The 23,878-nt window shown below is 41.3% G+C and overlaps 1 long non-coding RNA gene and 1 pseudogene across 1 annotated transcript; one reads left to right on the forward strand and one right to left on the reverse strand.

The window, feature by feature from the left end:
• LOC133630733 (polypeptide N-acetylgalactosaminyltransferase 18-like) overlaps positions 1-23,878 on the forward strand; it is a 184,771-nt pseudogene that overhangs the window by 63,248 nt on the left and 97,645 nt on the right.
• LOC133630734 (uncharacterized) lies at positions 18,003-19,771 on the reverse strand. The gene is made up of 3 exons (XR_009821324.1): positions 19,641-19,771; positions 19,314-19,391; positions 18,003-18,081 (listed from the first exon to the last, which is right to left on the reverse strand). It is a non-coding gene; the product is annotated as an uncharacterized LOC133630734 (long non-coding RNA).

Genomic DNA, 23,878 nt, shown 5'->3' on the forward strand with positions numbered 1-23,878 from the left:
TTGTTGGAATTGTATCTTGTAAATAAAACAATACGTCACTGCCCCTGCCCTCAGCCCTGTTTTCTCTAAAAAGAATATTCTAACCGGACACATTGAGACCAGCCACAGGAAAATTTTAATGTAACCATGTCTCAGAGATGCACATAATATCTAAATTAGATTCATACAGTAAACGTTGCACATAGTCACGTTTAGGTGTAATGCTCCTTATGCTAAGATGTTCAAAAAGCAGACCGCTTGGTTTAGCTTTGCAGTCCCATAAGACAAAAGGATTATTTAGTGTATTAAAAAGTTTGCATTTACGTTTTTAATGATTGCTCTGTTCCTTTGTCGTTGTAGGTTAGCATTGAGGCACTTATCGCATTTTTCGGATTATAAGGCGCACTTAAAATCCTTTCATTTTCTCAAAAATTGACAGTGCGCCTTATAACCCGGTGCGCCTAATGTACGGAATAATTCTGGTTGTGCTTATCGACCTCGAATCAATTTTATTTGGTACATGGTGTAATGATAAGTGTGACCAGTAGATGGTAGTCACACATTAGAGATACGTGTAGACTGCAATATGACGCCAGTAAGCAACACCTAAACTTTAAATGTTCCATTGAGAATATAGAACATTACACACGGCACTCAAAAATCTGTCAAAATGTTTTAGTATGACTTTGAAGCCACACTGCTTGATGGATTGTCGGCCTATTACAGCTACCGTAGTCAGAGATACAAGTATTACTATGGTGTGAGTATATAAGGACCGCAAAATGGCACCCATTAGCAGACATATTATTTGGCGTTTTGTTTCACAATTTAATGCAAAAGCAACTTTTCTTACCTTCCGGTACCTGCTGATGTGTATTTGAGATCTGCATAAGTTCTGAAAATGTGCGCACTTCCGCCACTGTAGTCTGTGCTGACACCGTAGTCGATAAGCTTCTTCTTTTTCATTATCTTCTAGTTGTGGGACATTCATCCTCTGCTGTTGCCATTGCTAATACAAAATAGCGTAAAGTTCTAACTTAAATCTCGCTATGGAAGCGCTAAAAACTACCAATGTAGTGGGTTTGCATAATTCACCCAAGTGTTAGGTTAGTGTTAGTTATTAGAGAGTTCCGGTCGGACGGTTTTTCACGGGACACATTTCCGGCGTTGTTGCACCGATGAGAAGAAGCCGACTTAAAAATGTTCCTCCTCGTGTCTGCTGCCTGAAGAGGAAGTGCACGCAAATGCTACAAAATAAAAGCACTTCCTCTGTGTGTGTCATGACATGGACTATGGGGTGTTTGTTTTCCCGAGATGCAAGTAAAGTTGGAGTGGACATGGCGTGAAGGTAAGGACATATTTTATTTTAACACTAACAAAAGGTACAAACTAAAGGCGCGCACAAAGGCGGAAGTACAAACGTGGCTAATGAAAACAAAAGACTAGCACTAAGGTAAAAACTATGAACATGAAATATACAACACTTACTGTGGCATGAAAAACGTGCATGGAACAATGGCATGGAATGAACGCATGGGTGACAAGGGTAGCAGAAGCAAACAGAGTTAATGTCGCCAGGCCGAACAACAGAAAAAGACAGGCTTAAATAACAGTGACATGATTGGTGACAGGTGTGTGAGTCCAAACGTGGAACGGGTGAAACTAATGGGTAACCAAGGAAACAAAACAAGGGAGTGAAAAAGCTGGAACTAAGTGACCAAACCCAAACAGGACATAACTAAAACAAAACATGATCAAAAGACATGACTTTGTGTGTGCGTGTGTGTGTGCGTGTGTGTGTGTGTGTGTACGTGCATGTAATAATTGATATATACATACACACACAGAGTTATACAAATCTATAATGTGATTGATTCATTTTTAATGTATTCTTGATTCGATTTAATGATTTGTTCTTTCAAAATGAGACAAAATTATGTTTAATCCACTGAGTTTTAAGTAACTGTGAGTTAATTATTTAAAGTAGCAGTTACATAATCTGCAAACGAGTTAATATGAACTAAAAATAAAAAGGTTAATAAACTTAAAAAGAAGGAAAATGTTACGCACACAACATTTTTAAGTAAGTACAACTTTTAACAACTTTTTAAGTTTAGACTGCTTATTCTAATTAATTATTTTGAGCATTCGGGTTTACAGTGTGTGTGTATGTGTGTAGCGCTTTAAGAGCCTTAAGGGAGTGTATGTCCACAATGATGGACTACTCACCGACCACACAAACCTCAACAATCAAAAATAACATTTGGTTATATAAGCTGGCATGTTTTACTGCGCAGGATTTTCTCCACTGACTAAAATACAAGTTTAAATGCTGACTTAACTGCACTAAAGTGAGAGCCAAGCCCTTTTTTTTTATTTTTCGTCTGTACCAGAGTAGCGGAACATGCTGTCGATTCCATCAGTGTTCAGTGGACCAATAAGGTCAATGTTGACACACAGTAAGTAAACATTTCTGACATTGAAATCGAAGGTTGCCAGTATGGGTTTAGTTATAATCAGCCAAGGACATCGTGTTGTGTTCCCTCACCGCTCCACACTTCCCTCCATGTTTTGTCCCTTCTCTTGCACACACACACACACACACACACGCGCGCACACAGGCAAAGAAGGATTATAGAGGAAAAGGACAAGGTTTTCATTTTAGTGTTTAAGTGCAAAAAAAAAAAACTGCATGTGTTGGTGGATTTTGAAAAACAGAATGTCAAGAAGGGATGAACAACCTGCTGCATTATGCTAATTTTGAAAATGACAAATGTGAATTTCATATTTTAATTAAATTATTACTAACATATGTATTACTGCAGTATTTTCAGTGACTACTTGCTGCAAAACAAAATAAAGTAAAGAAGTGCTCAGGTCCTTGACCTATTCAAATATATCAGCTATTGCAAAACTCAAATGAGATATACTGTAAATACTGCTTGATCTTTGATGTATGCAAATTTAAACTTTGAACATAAAACAATTACAATTCATGTTTAAAGAGCAAGCTCTGGACTTTCATCAACTCAACACTAAATGTTTACACATCCATTCATCATTCATCCATCCACACAGCCATCCTTTTGGTCAAGCTGGCTGTGGACATTTCCAGTTGATTTGGGTGAGCAATCCATTTCTGTGGGCATAGATTGGCTCTAAGTTCCACATTTGCAGCGTCAAGTCACGCCGGTCCTGACTCTCTCGACTTCCGCTGGCTGCCACGATTCACCCTCTCTTTGTGCTCGCTAAGCTTCTATAAGCAGTAGTTCATCTGCCGTATATATTCAGCTTCAAAAAGTTAAGGTTGTGAATCCTTATTTGTCCAAAATAGTCATATTTGTCATCTATTACGAAGTCTACCATGTTTCCGGAATTCAGAAGTGCACTGCTATTTAAACGGAAATAAATGTGCCCAGGAAATAAGTTCCAGTAATGCCAAAAATTACAAAAATATGGTAAATATTGTACATATTACATATTGTTATGAACATGTACACTGTATTACTACATTATATATATATATATATATATATATATATATATATATATATATATATATATATATATATATATATATATATATATATATATGCTTAGGCGGTCCATCGTAGTCGAAGATGACGTAGCTTCCATTTTGTTGCTCTGGTCGGTGGCTATCGTTGCTGACGACGATGCCACTCCATATGACTATGAAGTCCGATCCTGGAACCACACGTCCTGCCACAGTGGGGACATGTCAGGCCTGGATCAGGCGGCTGGGATGGTTCTGGAACTGCATGGTGGTGTCTTCGCCTCCGCTGATCCCTCCGGTGTTGGTTCCGACACTCCTCCAGATACATGACCCCGTCATGACATAGCGAGCGCCACAGCGATCGATTGGCTGCAGCTGTCTCAAGTTCGTAGGGTTTGATGTTGCACCTCTTCAATATCCCTTTCAGTTGGTCTTTGTACCGCAGCTTTTGTCCTCCGGGCTTTCTGCTGGCTGAAAGGAGCTGACCATAAAGCATCTGACGAGGCAAACGGTGTCCTGGCATCCGGATGGTGTGACCAACCCACCGGAGTTGTCGCTGTGCCAGGGTGGCCTCTATGCTCATGGACTCAGTGCGCTGTAAGATGTCCGTATGAGGAACTCGATCCTGCCATGTGATGCCAAGAATGCGTTGGAGACATCTGATGTTAAATGCATCAAGGCAGCGGATGTGTCTGCGGTATATTGTCCAGGCTTCTGACCCATACAGCAGAGTTGAAACACACACCGCCCTGTAGACAGACACTTTCGTTGAGGTTCGAAGGTGGTTGTTTTCAAACACCCGGGAGCGCAGTCTTCCAAAGGCAGAGGAGGCTGAGTTGATACGAGCCTGGATGTCATCATCGATCTGGCATGTTGGGGTCAGAGTTCTGCCGAGGTAGCAAAATTGCTCAACGAGTTTGAGGGGTGTGCCGCTGATGGTAAAGACAGGGGGTGTAGGAGATGGGGACCTCTCCTGGATGAGAACCTCTGTTTTCTGGATGTTGATCACCAGACCTAGTGAGCGGTAGACTGATGACATGGTGTCTAGTGCATGCTGCATGGCATCAGGAGTGTGGGCGAGGAGTACGCAGTCGTCTGCATATTGCAGCTCCTGGATGTTGGTGCCTGACATCTTCGTCTTTGCCTGTAGGCGCCGGATGTTGAATAGGCTCCCATCCAGGCGAAATTCGATGGAGACACCACTATCCTTTGTGATGGACTGGCGGAATAGGACTGTGGCTGCTGCCAGGAAAAAATTGAAGATCGCTGGGGCCAGTACACACCCCTGCTTCACCCCTACTTTCACTGGGAAAGAGGGGGACTGTTCACTGCCTACAAGTACACAGGCCTGCATACCATTGTGAAACTGTTTTAGGATGCTGAGAAACTTGGGGGGGACACCAAACTTCCTGAGGATGCTCCAGAGCAAATCACGGTCAACTGTGTCAAAGGCCTTGGTGAGGTCAATAAAGGTAATGTAGAGGTCCTTGTTTTGTTCCCTGCATTTCTCCTGGATTTGACGGGCAGCGAAGATCATGTCTAGTGTACTTCGGTTCTTTCTGAAGCCACACTGTGTCTCTGGGAGGATGCCCTCTGTTAGAAATGAAAGGCGAGAAAGCATAATTTTCGCAAGTACCTTGCCGGCCACTGAGAGAAGGGAGATGCCACGACTGTTTCCACAAGATGATTTATCTCCTTTCTTCTTGTAGATGGTGACAATGTTGCTGTCTTTCCATTCTTGAGGCAGGGCCTCCCTGTGCCAGATGGCTAGTATGAAATGAAACAGCTTCCGCTTCAGTAGATAGCCTCCCTTCTTCAGTATCTCAGCCGGAATTCCGTCAGGGCCAGGGCTCTTGTTGTTTTTGAGGCTCCTGATTGCAGTAAGGACCTCACTGAACATGGGGGGATCATCAAGGAAGGGAGAAGGCGGGAGATCTGGGAGTGCATTGAGCACTGATGGATCAGAGGGGTTTATTTTATTGAGCAGTTAGTCAAAGTGCTCAGCCCAACGCTCAAGAATTTGTTGTTTATCCTTGAATAACACGTGTCCGTCTGCGGATCTTACTGGAGCGATGCTTCGCTTTTGTGGGCCATAGATGGATTTTGCAGCAGCGTAGAATGCGTAGGTATTATTAGCATCTGCATATCCCTGGATCTCCTGGGCTTTTTTGAGCCACCACTCATTTTCCATGAACCGCAGTTGTTTCTGTGTCTCAGCTCTGGTTGTTTTATAATGCTGGAGGAGTGATGGAGAGTGAGGGTTGGAGAGCAGGGCAGCATGGGCTTTGCGCTTGGCGTCCAGCAGCTCCTGTATTTCTACCGAGCTGTTGTCGAACCAGTCTTGATGGTGCTTCTGAGTAAAGCCGATGGTTTCAGAGGCAGCTTGATGTAATGTTAACCTCAGTTTTGCCCACTCACTGTCCATGTCACAGGTGGTACCGTAATCCTCCAAGGTGGAAAGCCCCGCAGCTAGCTTGCTGCGGTAGTGAGATGTACACTCTGGAGAATCCAGGGCCCTGCAGTTCAGTCGCTTTCTTGGCTGCTGTTTCTTGTGCGGGGGTCGGATTTTCATCCTCAGCTTGGATCTGATCAGCCGGTGGTCAGTCCAGCATTCAGCCCCACATAAGGCCCTGGTTACGCAGACGTCTTGTCGATCTTGTTGTCGTGTAATTATATAGTCCAGCAGGTGCCAATGTTTGGACCGTGGGTGCATCCAAGATGTTATGTATTTCTTTTTTAACTGAAAAATTGTGTTAGTGATGAGAAGTTGGTGCTCAGACCACAGAGAGAGGAGTCGATGCCGTTGTTGTTTATTTTCCCAGATCCATGAGGCCCGATTATTTTAGTCCAGAGCTGGGCATCTGTGCCAACTCGGGAATTGAAGTCACCCATGAGGACAAGCTTATCGGACTTAGGGACTCTGGATAGGGCAGCCGCAAGAGACTCGTAGAAGGCATCTTTGATGTTACTATCAGCATCCAGGGTAGGGGCATACGCACTGAGTAGCGTAGCAAACCGGCCTTTCACCAGGGGGATACGCCAGGTCATGAGCCGCTCACTGGTGCCTTGGGGGGACTCTGGGATGTTATTGAGTAATTTGCTTTTTACAGCAAAGCCAACTCCATGGAGCCTACGTTCGCCTTCCGGGAGACCCTTCCAGAAGAAGGTGTAGCCTTCACCGACTTCTGTCAGGGAGTCTTCACCCGACAACCGAGTTTCGCTGAGTGCTGCGATGTCGACATTGTATCTCTTGAGCTCATGTGCAATGAGCGCCGTCCGTCTATGAGGTCTCTCCGTCCCATCCTGCGTGTCGAGGAGGGTGCGGACATTCCAGGTAGCCAGGTGTATAGTCATATGCTTTCCTTTGTTATGTTTTCGACCGCAGTAGGGGATGCCTTGGTGGCTGCGGTTTGCCACCCAGGTGTGAGGAACAGACAATTTTTGGGTCACCTTTTCCAGACCCTTCCCCAATTTGGGGTGAGCAGTGCGGACCCTAAACAGGGCTGCTCAGTCACATGGGCAGCTGCCGAAGGAAGATCATGTTCCTGATCCCAATCTTCACAACGACCATCACACCCATGCCGCCTCTGTGCAGGATTCAAGCTAGGAGCTCCCAGTCACATCCTTGACCTGCCCCCGTCGCTTTATCCTGTCAGGATGACTTTTCGGAAGAAGCTGAAGCCTGCGCAAAGAGTGTATTTGTGTGAGGGATGGTGCGCGCAGTTCCTTCCCCCACAATCTTGGCCACACCCACCATATTCCAGTGGCACGAGAAAAACTCGAGACGACCTTCAGGTGAGTGCAGTTGCAGGGGACTGCCAGAGATCCGGTCTGCTGGAAACCTGCCCATGTGTGTGTCCCCGGAGCACAGATTTTTCATTTCGGGTTTACTCCCGTAGCCATACTGCCTCCCGGTTTTACCCACATGGCTGTGGGGTGCCTTCAGCACATTGCTTTTCTGTCAGGGTGTGCTCCCTTAGCCTTTGCCTAAATAAGCTGACCCACAAGGCAATGGGGCTATTTACCCATAGTTGGGGCAGGGTTGACGGGCGTCAGGGCGTGTTCCACACAAAGGTGGGCCTATACGCCACGTCTCTGGGGCCCACTGCTGCTCCGAGATCCCCTTCAGTTTAGTTCGGGGTCTGCAAAGACCCTTATCCGTGTGTGGCCACGAGGAGGCACTGAAGGAGTCTTGGTGGTGGAGAGGCTTTGTACCAGCAGGAGGAGACTTACACACTCGGCTCCTCTTTTCACCCCCCGAAGGGGGCTAGCTGGCGGCGGTAGCTGTAAGCAGAGAGTAGCAAGCAGAAAGCAACATGCACTATCTACAGACATCTCTCTACTTCTACTGCACTGGACGCGTCACACACACCCTGTGTGGATACACACAGGGTGTATATATATATATACACACACACACACACACACACAGATAGATACATGTATATATATACACACACATACATACAGATAGATAGATAGATACATTATATATATATATATATATATATATATATATATATATATATATATATATATATATATATATATATATATATATATAAATATTTTTTTTATATATATATATATATATATATATACATACACACACACATACATATAGATAGATACATATATATACACTACCATTCAAAAGTTTGGGGTCACATTGAAATGTCCTTATTTTTGAAGGAAAAGCACTGTACTTTTCAATGAAGATAACTTTAAACTAGTCTTAACTTTAAAGAAATAAACTCTATACATTGCTAATGTGGTAAATGACTATTCTAGCTGCAAATGTCTGTTTTTTGGTGCAATATCTACATAGGTATATAGAGGCCCATTTCCAGCAACTATCACTCCAGTGTTCTAATGGTACAATGTGTTTGCTCATTGGCTCAGAAGCCTAATTGATGATTAGAAAACCCTTGTGCAATCATGTTCACATATCTGAAAACAGTTTAGCTCGTTACAGAAGCTACAAAACTGACCTTCCGTTGAGCAGATTGAGTTTCTGGAGCATCACATTTGTGGGGTCAATTAAACGCTCAAAATGGCCAGAAAAAGAGAACTTTCATCTGAAACTCGACAGTCTATTCTTGTTCTTAGAAATGAAGGCTATTCCACAAAATTGTTTGGGTGACCCCAAACTTTTGAACGGTAGTTTATAAACACAAATTGTCCAATTGGGGGGCCGACTTTTAACGTGGCAGTTTGCATTGATGTTCAACGGTAGTGTATATATAAACATACATACAGTACATACATATATACACACACACATATGTATATATATACACAATGTATGTATTTACAATGTATGTACAGTATATACAATTTACTTTATGTATACACAACAGAATACAATGATTTGCAAGATACTTAACGTTCGCACTGATAAACATTGTTTTTTTTTGCAAATATTAGCTCATTTGGAATTTGTTGCCTGCAACATGTTTCAAAAAAGTTGGCACAAGTGACAAAAAAGACTGAGAAAGTTGAGGAATGCTCATCAAACACTTATTTGGAACATCCCACAGGTGAAAAGGTTAATTGGGAACAGGTGGGTGCCATGATTGGGTATGAAAGCAGCTTCCATGAAATGCTCAGTCATTCACAAACAAGGATGGGGCGAGGGTCACCACTTTGTGAACAAATGCATGGGCAAATTGTCGAACAGTTTAAGAACAACCTTCCTCAAGGAGGTATTGCAAGGAATTTAGAGATTTCATCATCTACGGTTCGTAATATAATCAAAAGTTTCCAAGAATCTGGAGAAATCACTGCACGTAAGCAGCAATGCACGTAACCTTCGATCCCTCAGGCGGTACTGCATCAAAACCGACATCAGTGTGTAAAGGATATCACCACATGGGCTCAAGAACACTTCAGAAAACCACTGTAACTACACTTTGTCGCTTCATCTGTAAGTGCAAGTTCAAACTCTACTATGCAAAGCGAAAGCCATTTATCAACAACACCCAGAAACGCCGCCGGTTTTGCTGGGCCCGAGCTCATCTAAGATGGACTGAAGCAAAGTGGAAAAGTGTTCTGTGGTCTGACGAGTCCACATTTCGAATTGTTTTTGGAAACTGTAGACGTCGTGTCCTCTGGACCAAAGAGGAAAAGAACCATCCGGATTGTTAGAGGCGCAAAGTTCAAAAGCCAGCATTTGAAAACCATTTTAAAATCGGCCATGCTGTTGTGGTAACTTTTACTAATTTATCCACAACTTCTCCGCTCTCTGCATCACTAATCTTTAGTTTTTCTCCTCACTCTGTGCATAAAAGTAACAGCGGGACACCGAGATGACACAATCAGACTTGATATTTGATACGGTTACATGATTGTCTGTTTAGCGTGGTATGGCAGAAAAGAATGACGTTATCTTCTGATACAATGAAAGCGCTATAAATAAAACTGAAACCAGTGCATATGTTCTAGAGTCGCTCCACAACCAGCTTTGGTTTATTACTGATGGGAACACAACTTGAGAAGAAGGTTCCAAAATACAAATCAAATTGAGCAAGTTATTTCTGTCCACAGATAAAGCAGCAAAGGAAAGTGAAGATGCCGCATCCTCGTCATCCTCGCGCCACAGTGTCTCACTCTTTGACCACTGGGGTCGTGACCTGGGCCCAGAAAGTCGCAGGGTTGCCCGTAAAAAGTTCCGCTATTACGGCTACAACAGCTTCCTAAGTGATCGGATCTCCATCAACCGACCCATTCCGGATTTTCGTCCAGACGGGTCAGCCAGACTTGGTGTTGTGTCGTTGGATGTTTTTTTTTAAACTTGTACTAACTCTTCTCTTTTCTCCTGTAGCTGTAAAACCATGTGGTATTCATCTGACCTTCCTCAGCTGAGCATCATCTTCATCTTCGTCAATGAGGCCTTGTCCGTGTTGCTGCGTTCCGTAAACACGGCCATCCAGAGGACACCGTCCCACTTACTCAAGGAAATCATATTGGTGGACGACCACAGCAACAACCGTAAGGATTGATGTTGTTTGTTTGTGCCACCTGCAATTTACTTAGCATTGTGTCTAATTCAAAATCGTGTGACGATTGTCTAAGTAAACGTTTTTTTGAATCAATTTAGTTTTATTTGGAAAATATTGAGTTCACAAGAGGCAGCACGGTGAGAGAGGGGTTAGTGCATCTGCCTCACAATACGAAGGTCCTGAGTAGTCCTGGGTTCAATTCCGGGCTCGGGATCTTTCTGTGTGGAGTTTGCATGTTCTCCCCGTGACTGCGTGGGTTCCCTACGGGTACTACGGCTTCCTCCCACCTCCAAAGACATGCACCTGGGGATAGGTTGATTGGCAACACTAAATTGGCCCTAGTGTGTGAATGTGAGTGTGAATGTTGTCTGTCTATCTGTGTTGGCCCTGCGATGAGGTGGCGACTTGTCCAGGGTGTACCCCGCCTTCCGCCGATTGTAGCTGATATAGGCTCCAGCACCCCCCGTGACCCCGCAGTGAATAAGCGGTAGAAAATGGATGGATGGATGAGTTCACAAGGACTCCCAACCCCGTACAATAAGCAGCATTCCAAGAAGAAAGAAAAAACAAACTCAACCCCACATGAGGAAGCACTTCTGTGGGACGAAGAATCGTCGAACAAAAAGCTTTATTTGTTTCAGCGAGTCTCTCCAGGAGAAAGAGTATGAGCCTGATCACTCTTCTGCTGTCTTCTTGGACAACTGTCCTTAAATACCTTTTACACGAAGACCCTTACTCTTTGTAGTTCCAGCCTTGGAGCCGGTCCGTCTGGCCAGTCAATCTTTCCTTGACATTATTCCTCTGATCAGTTTGAGTTGGGTGACCTCCAAACCCTATCCTCTACTCCTACTTGTGAGGGCTTCCTACCATATGTTGCTAATGTTTTTATTATCACTCCTAAAATCCAAACCTGCGTTCCTGTAGGATTCCAATTTACTGGGGGCATGGGCCAGCTCACAACCATATACCATGTACCATAAAATGATACATGGTATATGAGTGTACAAGTGTACTTTTATAATTGTTTCCCCATATCTCCACACAGTAGTTGAGGTATGGTAACACCAAAGAACAGTACAGAATATGGAGTGACTCTTGAATCAGAAATTATTTTGCTTTATTCCATTTTGAAATGTTTATTGCCACTTTGTTGTATATATTTGATGTGTAGTTTTCAGCTCATTTTATTATCTATTATAACTCATATATATGTGTTTTATTACATTATGCCAATGTCTACACTTTAGGGTGTGGTCAGGTAAAGATCCCAAATACAGAACCTAAAAAGGTTCTCCCCCAAAATTGTATTGCTAAATCAACGTAAAAACATTCAAACAGGATGCAAAATTAAGATAGCACTGCATTAGAAGGTAAAAAAAGAAAGCACTGTGAACCGATACAAAAATGGTAAAAAAGGATCAAAAATACTTAACTCCAATAAACAGCTGGATGCACTAGTGAGCAGGACAGCATCACAAAGCACTCGGAGGACGAAGGAAAGGAATCAACACAGCAATGTGTGTCACCAGCTGCGAGCGCATCAGGAACAACAATTACCCCACGTCCTCTTCATGGAGCCAGGGAGTATAATACCCCTAATTAGTGAGTGGCTACAGGTGCGCCTCGTGGCGCCGTACTCTTTTTGTGTTTGACAATTATTTTCCTTACCTTTTCCAAATAACATTGTTTTAGTTTTACTTAAAGGGCACCTTTTATGCAAAACCAACTTTTCTTTCCTATTGGTACCTGTTTTTGTGTATTTAGGAACTGCATAAGTACCGCACATTTGAAATCAAACCATGGAGGCATTGTGTAGATATTTATAAAACAATCTTGCCTCCAAACAGCCCATTTGGAATTTGCCAAAATATGTTGACGTTTTTTGATTTGGTGACGTCAGAGGATAGCTCTATACATGGTAGAGATTTTGCCAAAGAGCTTTGCGTGAGTCCGCCATTGTAGTTTGACGCTGTATTCAATATGCTATTACATGTTATGAAGACCACAAGGAAGTGTTTTAAATATAGGAAAAAAAATCATAATATGACCCCTTTAAATTAAAAGATAATCTGTTTTTATTAAATAATTTGTTTCATTACTTTGTGTGTTTCCCCTGTGCAGAATGCAGTGGTGTCACCTGCAAATAGTACAAACCCCATTTCCATATGAGTTGCGAAATTGTGTTAGATGTAAATATAAACGGAATACAATGATTTGCAAATCATTTTCAACCCATTTTCAGTTGAATATGCAACAAAGACAACATATTTGATGTTCAAACTGATAAACATTTTTTGTTTTGCAAATAATCATTAACTTTAGAATTTGATGCCAGCAACACGTGACAAAGAAGTTGGGAAAGATGGCAATAAATACTGATAAAGTTGAGGAATGCTCATCAAACACTTATTTGTAACATCCCACAGGTTTGCAGGCAAATTGGGAACAGGTGGGTGCCATGATTGGGTATAAAAGTAGATTCCATGAAATGCTCAGTCATTCACAAACAAGGATGGGGCGAGGGTCACCACTTTGTCAACAAATGCGTGAGCAAATTGTTAAACAGTTTAAGAAAAACCTTTCTCAACCAGCTATTGCAAGGAATTTATGGATTTCACCATCTACGGTCCGTAATATCATCAAAGGGTTCAGAGAACCCGGAGAAATCACTGCACTTAAGCAGCTAAGTTGAAAAGGATTTGCAAATCATTGTATTCCGTTTATATTTACATCTAACACAATTTCCCAATTCATATGGAAACGGGGTATGTATATAGAGTCTTGTTGGCGGGTTTGCATGGTTATTCAGAGGGTTTTGTGGCCGGAATAGAGAGCCCTCATTGGCAAACTATTTATGTATTTACGACTTAGAATGCATTAAAAAAACGAAAAAAAGTGTTTATGTCATATAAGGATTTTGAGTGATATGACGTCTTTCTCTTATTTTTGCGTATTTCCAGTATGACTGATCTGATATTATGGTCAGAGTGCAGAAGCGTTACTCCAGTGACGTCAATCTATGGAAATTACCGAAGACGTTTGGAGCGGAATATTCAAAATGGCTGACTGAATTCGTGGCATTTTGTAATGTTTAGACGCTATTTTCACATACTTTATGAATTGTAAATACAATTGGGTATGGTTTAATGTATACAATGAAACACTATTAAGCGTATAAAGTCAAATTGTTTTTCCACTCTACTGGTACTTTTAATAATGATTCGACAACGTTACGTGAAACTAGTAAAAGTACCACAGCAAACAAGCAAAGGGAGCCCATGTTGATTCTTGATCTTCTGACTGAACCTTGGAAGAACGTAGGCCCGGATTTGTTTTATTGTAATGACAAATAATATTTGTTGGAAGATTAAATATTAAAACTTTTATAAGATTGCTCTACTCTCAAGTGCAACAGCCAACAATGTCACAACTCATGTCAAATTCATCTTTTCCAGACATGGAATAGCAGAAACCGGGTTTAGTGACAATGGTCCTTGTTATAATAGTAAGGTATGGCAGCAGTTTGCAGAACAGTATAGCTTTAAAGGCCTACTGAAACCCACTACTACCGACCACGCAGTCTGATAGTTTATATATCAATGATGAAATCTTAACATTGCAACACATGCCAATAACTTACAAAGTGCAATTTTAAATTTCCCGCTAAACTTCCGGTTGAAAACTTCTTTGGAGGATGACGTATGCGCGTGACGTTGCCAGTGAAACAGAGGTATGGCTCCCCCATTGAAGCCAATACAAAATAGCTCTGTTTTCATCTCATTATTCCACAGTATTCTGGACATCTGTGTTGGTGAGGGGGGGGTGATCGGGGGGCGTGGTTGGGGCGGGGGGCGTGGCTAAGGGTGTGGTTAAGAGGAGAGTATATTTACAGCTAGAATTCACCAAATCAAGTATTTCATATATATATATATATATATATATATATATATATATATATAATATATATATATATATAATATATATATATATATATATATATATATACCCACACAGCAAAAACACTCCGCGGCGGATCCCCCGCGCAGGTATCGCGCTTTCCGGAACGGAACCGCGAAACGGACCCGCATCGGCGTCCATTTGCACTCAGGAACGTATCCGCCACGGCGGCGGGTAGCTGATCCGCCGTGGCGGCGCGTTGCATCCGCATCGCACCCATGATCAAAGCCTTATTTCCGCGGCGGGTGCGCCGTGACGGCGCGCTGCATCCGCTCCGCACCCAAGATCAAAGCCTAACCTCCCGCCGCGGACCAGCAACGGACTCATAAAAACCCTGGCTCATCTGGCCGTTTTGGACCCCTTTATCTTATTTTCAAAATCCCTTCTGTTCTTGCTGTAGGATAAAATAGGAAACTAAAAAATTCACGAAGCCCTACTACAGCAATATAGGCTTACATATGCATTGCCTTGTATTTTTAAACTAACAATATTGTCAATAGGCAGAAACAGAAAATGGTCAATTCACTCTATAAAGTAAAAACATATAATATATATTTAAAAAGTAAATATACATATTTAATCTATTAGGCTACAACTTCAAGGAAACGCTGCTCCATGCACAGCTAACATATCAGAAAATGAATAACTGGTGAATGACAAGAAGTCCAATAAAAGGTTGTTTATTCATACATATACATCTCTATTCCTCCTGAGGAGGTGGAAGCGGGACTCGTCTCCCCGTTGCCCGATCCCCCGCCAAGTTGAACCACCTGATGGCGTGTTTGGTGACCTCAGCGTCCGTGGCTGACCTTGTCAACACATTTTTACTCACAGCACCTGTAATCAAACAAGATTACAAGACAGATACGTTTATGTTTATGGTAGGAAGCATCCAAAGCCAAGTATGCTTACACAATACAAAATATGTGATAGGTATTAAGGAGATTACATTTGGAAAAAAAAATGACTTAAAGTTACTGGAGGTGGTTAAAATAAGGTGCGTAAACTATGAATTTGTGATCAGGGTATAGGTGTGCAAGACATCCAAAATGTTTAAACAATATCATTATTTGGTTCCTTGATCAGAGTACTTGTTTGGCTCTGTTGGATGACGGCGGCTGGGGGTTGGGGGTGGGGGGCATAAATAAATATCCATAACCCAACTTTGGGAGGTTGACATTGTTTTCTTATTATATTTGTACTATCATTCTATGTTTGTATTCGTGTAGGCCAGGGGTGTCCAAAGTGCGGCCCGGGGGCCATTTGCGGCCTGCAGGTCATTTTTTAACGGCCCCAGGGCACATTTTTAAAAAATACGATCGAAATAAATAAAAAACATTAAAAGTGGTATTTAAAGAGCAAACAGGTGAAATGTAACAAGAAAATGTAGCAATGTTTACTCTAATCACACAAAGCTGCCATGTAGGCTGTTTCTTTCTTTAAAAAATAATAATGAATCAAAATCAATGTCATTATGAATTATTGACCTATTCAAGGCTTAAGAAGTTTACCTTCGCAATCAGCTGGTCTTGGTTGTGCTTAATAGTTTCCAGCAGGCTAAGGATGTGGATTACCTCAGGCGCTGTTGACAAACAGCAGTATAAAATTAACATGTTTCAGTGTTTATCCTCATTACTCATAATCCTGACATTAGCTATTGACCTTAGTTAATGACAAAAGTTATTGACAAAGTTTGAAGAAAATATGTGATTGCTTGTGAATTTGAATTTTTTCCAAAATGTGTGGCACAGAATGACCATCCGGTATTTGTCAGTTATTGCTCACCAGAGCAGGAAATGTTGTCGGCCATTCTTCCCCCTCGCCATGTTGGCCTGTAGGCCAGGCTGGATCCAGGCTCCTGGGTCTGCCACATGTTGAGGGCTGCTGGTGAGGGGGGTGGAGGGAGTCGAGGAGGGACTGCCGTTCCTAGTGAGGTAGGCATTGTGAGAGAGCCATCAGTTAACCATGACTGGTAATACCCAAGGGGTCTATTTATACACTAATATTTCAGAGATCAGTCCCTACCTTGTGTAACTCTCTGCATGTTTAATGCATGTGCTGGTGAAGACATATGAATGCGTCCTTCCCCATGGTGAGGTGCTAAGGGAGATAAATTGGTATGAAATGGTTGTGATCTGTTAACCATGGTTACTGGATGCTGAGATATTATTTCAGAGATCAGTCTTTACCTAGAAAGTTATCTCCAGTTGAGGAGTCGAGTTGACAAGTACTCATGACTCTTGCTGGCACTCGGCGAGACGGTGGAGCTGGGAGAAGGGATACAAGGAGAGGGGAATATCTTTAGCACTAAGAATGTTAACCATATCTTTAATATTAATGTGGTGGTTTTGTTGTTTTCGATGTTAAGAGATTATTCCTTACTCTGCCTGTGCAATTGGCTTGCCAACCCCAGAGATGTGAGGTCACTATTTCCCGGGTCTTCTTCGCTATCATCTGAGTCCCCGAGACGATGGCTGTTGGGTAACCATATCATTAGGATTATTGCAATACCAAAATTGCCAAATATACATATAGTACAAGCATCTCTGGTCTATTTTTGAATGCTACCGGAAATAACCTTCCTATTACTGTAGAAACATGACAAAAACAAGACGGAACACACTTACACTGGCTTCCTGTTCCTTTTTTCTGGCAGCTCCTCGTTCTCTGCCTCAGATTGCAGGTCTGAGGTGTTGCAGCCCTTTCCATATTGTTGCATTATTTTTAATGCGTCTTTGTAGTTGTCTAAAATTGAATATGTTAAAATGAACATGAGTTTCAAATTAGCTGTAGAGCTGAACAGAATATTATTATTATTGATGATGATAAATCAGGTCTCTCTCTTACAAGAGACCTGGTCAGAACATAGACACAATAGGTTATTCCAAGCATAAAGAGAAGCAACTATGACGTTATTTTTAAACAAGAAGATTATGAATTTGCATACCACAAGTTCGGACAACAGAAACGTCAAATCTTGGCCAGTTTGGCTCATGCTGCTCCTCATTTAAAGCGGCCCTTTCAATTCTGTCGGTGTTTTTATAGCTGGGCCAGAAAACCATCCTATCATCATACCATCCACTTGGGACAACCGCAATGTCCCTGTTCATTATAAATGTAATCAGATGAAAAGGCACCCTTAATGTAGAAAGAAAGAAAAGGGGTATTTATTCATCGTCAAAGGAACAACTTGGACAAAAGCATGCACAGGTGTTAGTGTATACAAATAAGCAAGTAAGATGAGCTGAGATTTTACCTGAATGGTGCCCCAAGGTGGTAAGAACTATAAGAAAGGTAAAAGTACAGATCATAGTAGTCAGAACTTCAGCTCAATCGTAAAGTAGGGTTTGAAATTATGGGTGTAGTGTATACAGAGATCAGTCCCTACCTTGTGTAACTCTCTGCATGTTAAATGCATGTGCTGGTGAAGGCATATGAATACATCCTTCCCCACGGTGAGGTGCTAAGGGAGATAAATTGGTATTAAATGGTTGTGATCTGTTAACCATGGTTACTGGATGCTGAGATGTTATTTTGGAGATCAGTCTTTCCCTAGAAAGTTATCTCCAGTTGAGGAGTCGAGTTGACAAGTACTCATGACTCTTGCTGGCACTCGGCGAGACGGTGGAGCTGGGAGAAGGGATACAAGGAGAGGGGAATATCTTTAGCACTAAGAATGTTAACCATATCTTTAATATTAATGTGGTGGTTTCGTCTACAACGCTAAATATATCCTGTGGTGTACCTCAGGGATCAATATAGGACCTAAATTATTCAATGTCTAGATAAATTACATTTGTAAAGTTACAAAAGATTTAAAGTTAGTATTATTTGCGGATGATACAACAGCGTTTTGTTCAGGGAAGAACACACAGAAGATAATACAAATAATAACAGAAGAAATTAACAAATTAAAAAGATGGTTTGACAAAAACAGACTATCTTTGAATCTCAGTAAAACTAAAATAATGCTAATTGGTAGCAGTAGAAAAGAAAGTCAAACACAAATACAAATAGACGGAATGGAAATTGAAAGAGTAAATGAAACCAAATTTCTAGGTATAATGATTGATGATAAATTGAACTGGAAATCTCAAGTAAAAAATATACAACATAAAGTAGCAAGAAACACGTCAATAATGAATAAAGCAAAACATGTTCTACACAAAAAATCACTTCGTATTCTCTACTGTTCACTAGTGTTACATATCTGAGTTATTGTGTAGAAATATGGGGAAATAATTACAAAAGTACACTTTATTCATTAACGGTGTTACAAAAAAGATCAGTTAGAATAATATATAATGTTGGATACAGAGAACACACAAATCCTTTATTTATTGAATCAAAGATACTGAAATTCCACGACATAGTGAATTTGCAAACAGCTAAAATTATAAACAAAGCAAACTATAACCTGCTACCCAAGAATATACAACAATTCTTCTCAAAAAAAGAGGAGAAAAATAATCTTAGAGAGAAATGTAATTTAAAACATGTGTACGCAGGTACAACACTTAAGACCTTCAGTATATCAGTATGTGGAATTAAATTATGGAATGCATTAAGCAAAGCAATCAAACAATGTACTAATATGATCAATTATTTATGCTTACATGTGGAAATAATAATAATAATAGTAAATAAAATAATAATAATAAAAAAGGTAAATAAAGCATAAAATAGTCTCTAATAAATTAATTAAATAAAAAAACAGCATATAAAATATATACATCAGCAAATAACAAAAATATAGATCAAGAAAAAGGATCCTTAATATGTGCAGCAATTTTTCCCACTCACATCACCTCATTTTATATTTTTTTCTACAATTAACTATGCCAAAAAACACATAGACATACCTTTTTTTTTGTAATGGAAACAAAAACAACATGGCGTCACACACAGCTAGTCCACAGCAAACAGGATCTCGAGCTCCACTAAAGAACAAAGAAAGCAATAATACACACTCATATTAATGGCAAAGAACGGCTGTTCCCACTAGCGTTACGTTGCTGACTAACGCAGTAACGTTAGCGACCTGGGCCTAAACAACACTGACAATAAAGTAATACGCTTTCGTTTCAAGCAGTTGGAAATATGTGGAATATCGTAGCATGTAACCTACACATATTCACAGCGTCTAACAAAAGATGGCCTAAGTTAACTGTATTGAACTTTTTACTCACCGGCTTCACGCGGGAAACTTTCACATTCTGGAGTCGGGGTCCCCCGGAACACAAAACACAGATAAAAGACAATTTTACAATAGCACGGCGAAAAAATGACCGTCGTTGTGTGGGTTTTTTGACGAATAACACTTTTTTCCACTTTTCTTCGCTCGGGCCTCACCTACCGCGGGCAGCCATTTCGAATTTTCTGTATACGTGACGTCAGACGCACGTCCCCATGCAAAGCATTCTGGGAGGCGGCGCTGGAAATAAAGCCTTTTTTTACAGAATATAAAGTTTTACTGCTAGTCCTAATATCAAACAACGTCATTACAATCATACATAAATGATGATGGAAACACAAAGGCTGATCTTTACTGCGAATGTAGCAATAAATCTATACTTACGTTCGTGTTCCAGCAAAGAAAGTCCAGAGATCTTGGCTCATGCGCGTACACGCTAGTAGGCGCGTCCACGTCTGCGGGTGCAGACATTGGTCGGCTCAGCGCGCGTAGGCGAAGCCTATAACTCTAGGCGGCGCGCGCCGGTTTGGTTTGTCACGTCCGCGTATGCGAATCAGACACAAGTCCGCTCAGGATCAGCTGTCTGACCGTACAATTTTCAGAGGCGGAGCTGTATCCTCTAGGCGGAGCCAAAACGAATGTGACAGTAACGCGGGTTGGGCGACTTGAAGGCGGATCCGTATAGCAGTCTTCTGCTGTGTGGGTATGTATGAAATACTTGACTTTCAGTGAATTCTAGCTATATATTTTTTTTTATTTTATTTTTTATTTTATTATACATATGAATAAAAGACATACTTGAATTTCAGTGTTCTGCAGGCTATCCAGTAGGTGGCAGTATTGTCCTGTTTAAGAGTGTCACAACATTGCTGTTTACGGCAGACGAACTGCTTTACGGTAGACTAAACGTGACTGCTGTTGTTGTGTGTTGTTACCGCGCTGGGAGGACGTTAATGAAACTGCCTAACAATAAACCCACATAAGAAACCAAGAACTCTCTCTCCTTGTTGTGCACTCTACTCTCTAAAAGCCGTAGATATTATGACGTCATTGGGCAGGCAAGCTGCTGGGAAAGCGGACGTGAGAACGGCTGTCCCCACTCAGGTCCGCATTGAGCTGGAGGGGGCGTGGCCTCCAGCTCCGGCTGAATACCGGGAGTTTGTCGGGAGAAAATCTCTGCCGGGAGGTTGTCGGGAGAGGCGCTGAATACCGGGATTCTTCCGCTAAAAACGGGAGGGTTGGCAAGTATGCATTATGGAGAAAGAAGCTGAGCAAGCAAAGAAGAAAGTTGTCGGTGCGAAGCGGAGTATTTTGCGAGGGAAGTCAGCAACACAACACAGCCGGCGTTTCATTGTTTACATTCCCGAAAGATGCAGTCAAGATCGAAGAACTCGGACAACAGAGACTCTTACCAGGAGGACTTTGACTTCGATACACAGACGCCTGTAGAGAACTGGGACAACACAGACTCTTACCAGGATTACTTTGATTTGGATACACAGACGCAGACGCGGTACCGTGAGTACGCAGCTGCGCTTCCAAAAATTTGATCGCTTGCCCGTACGTGCGTGTCACGTACGTAACTTTGGTTAAATATATAAGCTTTATGAACCTTGGGTTAGGTGAACGGTCCTTTGGGCTGAGTGAGTGTGTGTGTTGTGCAGGTGTTTGAATTGTATTGGCGGGTTATATGGACGGGAGCTAGTAGCTAGGAGCTAGGAGCTAGCATAACAAACACCTAGGTGTTTTTATGCTGGATTAATTTGTGGCATATTAAATATAAGCCTGGTTGTGTTGTGGCTAATAGAGTATATATATGTCTTGAGTTTATTTACTGTTGTAGTCATTCCCAGCTGAATATCAGGTCACCCCCGGCTCTCACAGCATCTTCCCTATCTGAATCGCTTCCACTCCCCACTAGTCCTTCACTTGCACTTTCCTCATCCACAAATCTTTCATCCTCGCTCAAATTAATGGGGAAATCGTCGCTTTCTCGGTCCGAATCGCTCTCACTTCTGGCCGCCATCACTGTAAACAATAGGGAACTTTGCGGAAATGTTCAACTGACTACGTCACGCTACTTCCGGTAGGGGCAAGCCTTTTTTTTATCAGATACCAAAAGTTGCGATCTTTACCGTCGATGTTCTATACTAAATCCTTTTAGCAAAAATATGGCAATATCGCGAAATGATCAAGTATGACACATAGAATAGATCTGCTATCCCCGTTTAAATAAAAAAAATTCATTTCAGTGGGCCTTTAACCATGTCACATCCAGTCCTCAGCATGCACGAGCAAATGGCACAGCTGAAAAAGGTGTGCATATCATCAAGCAGATTCTGGAAATATGAACACACAGCAAGTCAGATCCTTATTTAGTTCTTTCAGGCCACCTGACTTCTCCTCTTGAATGTGGATTATCCCCAGCAGAACTTGTGTTGAATCGAAAGCTACATACTGCCCTACTATGCTACACTTAGTTCAAACATAATGAAATAGAAACAAAACTGGAGAACCTGAAATTGAAGCAAAACAGTACTTTTACAATTCAACTAAAACACTCAAACCACTTGTAAAGGATGACATAAAGAGAGTTCAATATCAAAATAGGTGGACCAGCTAATGTTCTTCGGGAAGTAGGTCCAACATCCTATGAAGTGAGAACTGAGGAAAGACACATGATCAGTCGGAACTGTCAAAGCCTTCTGAAAACCAAAGAGATATTCCAGAACATTGACAATAATGATAAAATTAATGCTGTGCTACAAGCAGATGCAATGCCTGAGATGAACTGTGCTAGACATCTGCAGACCAACTTATGCTACCACTATAATGCTATGTCAGTGTTACCTACATTGAGAATATCTGAGCATCAAATTAAGAGATCAGTTTGACTCGTCTGCAAATTATGAATTTTAATTTGAAGAAAAGAGGATTTTTTCTTTATGTGATTTATGTTTTTGAATTGTATGTATTTGTTTACAGCACCTGTGTGTTTCAAAGAAAATGTTTGCATCAAGTTGCCTACTGTATCGTAGGTATGGTCAAAGATTCAAAGAAAGGGGGACAACATGATATGCAGCTAAACTGACTGTGATAAATAATGTGACCAGCAGGGGTACTCAAAAATGATGTTCAGGTTAATTTAATTAAGAAGACACTGGCTATTAGGGTTGTACGGTATACCGGTATTAGTATAGTACCGCAATACTAATGAATCATATTCGGTCACCCACCCCACCGTCGTCGCCACGTCGTGTCGTTGCTGGTTTACGAGAAGATGAGCATGTGAAGCAGTGCACACACACAGAGTACTTACAAGCAGACACAGGGTGTAGACAGAAAAGGGAGAACGGATGCATTTTGGCTTAAAAACTAAAGATAAAGGTGAAGTTATAACACTGAAATGCCCTCAGGAAGAGGTGGTTTAAGACATGGCTAGCTAGCTAGTGGCTAACATCAGCCACAGTCTGCAGTGTTGTAGATACTTCTAAATCACTAATCCTCGCCTCCATGGTGACAAATAAAGTATGTTTCTTACAAGTATCATCCCTGCAGGACGAGGAATAGCTAAACATGCTTCACTACACACCGTAGCTCACCGGCATCAAAATGTAAACAAACGCCATTGGTGGATCTACTCTTAACATCCACTGTAATGATACCAAGTACAGGAGCGATGCTAGCCGATACTACTATGATTACATTGATTCTTTTTGGCATCACAAAATCTTATTTTGTTTTCTAAAAATGTATACTATGTGTATAAACTCAGGAAATATGTCCCTGGACACATGAGGACTTTGAATATGACCATTGTATGATTCTGGAACTACTTGGTATAGGATCGATACCTAAATTTGTGGTATCGTACAAAACTAATGTAAAGCATCCAAACAACAGGAGAATAAGTGATTGTTACATTTTAACAGAAGTGTAGATAGAACATGTTAAAAGAGAAATTAAGCAGATATTAACAGTGAATGAACAAGTAGATTAATCATTCATTTTCTACCACTTGTCTTTAATAATGTTGACAAACAATAGAATGGAAAATGACACAATATGTTACTGCATATGTCAGCAGACAAATTCGGAGCCTTTGTTTGTTTACTTACTAATAAAAGACAAGTTGTCTAGTATGTTCACTATTTTATTTAAGGACAAACTTGCAATAAGAAACATATGTTTAATTTACCGTAAGACTTTTTGTTAAAAATAAAGCCAATAATG

Source organism: Entelurus aequoreus, linkage group LG16, assembly GCF_033978785.1.
Source record: "Entelurus aequoreus isolate RoL-2023_Sb linkage group LG16, RoL_Eaeq_v1.1, whole genome shotgun sequence".
Lineage (NCBI taxonomy): Eukaryota > Metazoa > Chordata > Actinopteri > Syngnathiformes > Syngnathidae > Entelurus > Entelurus aequoreus.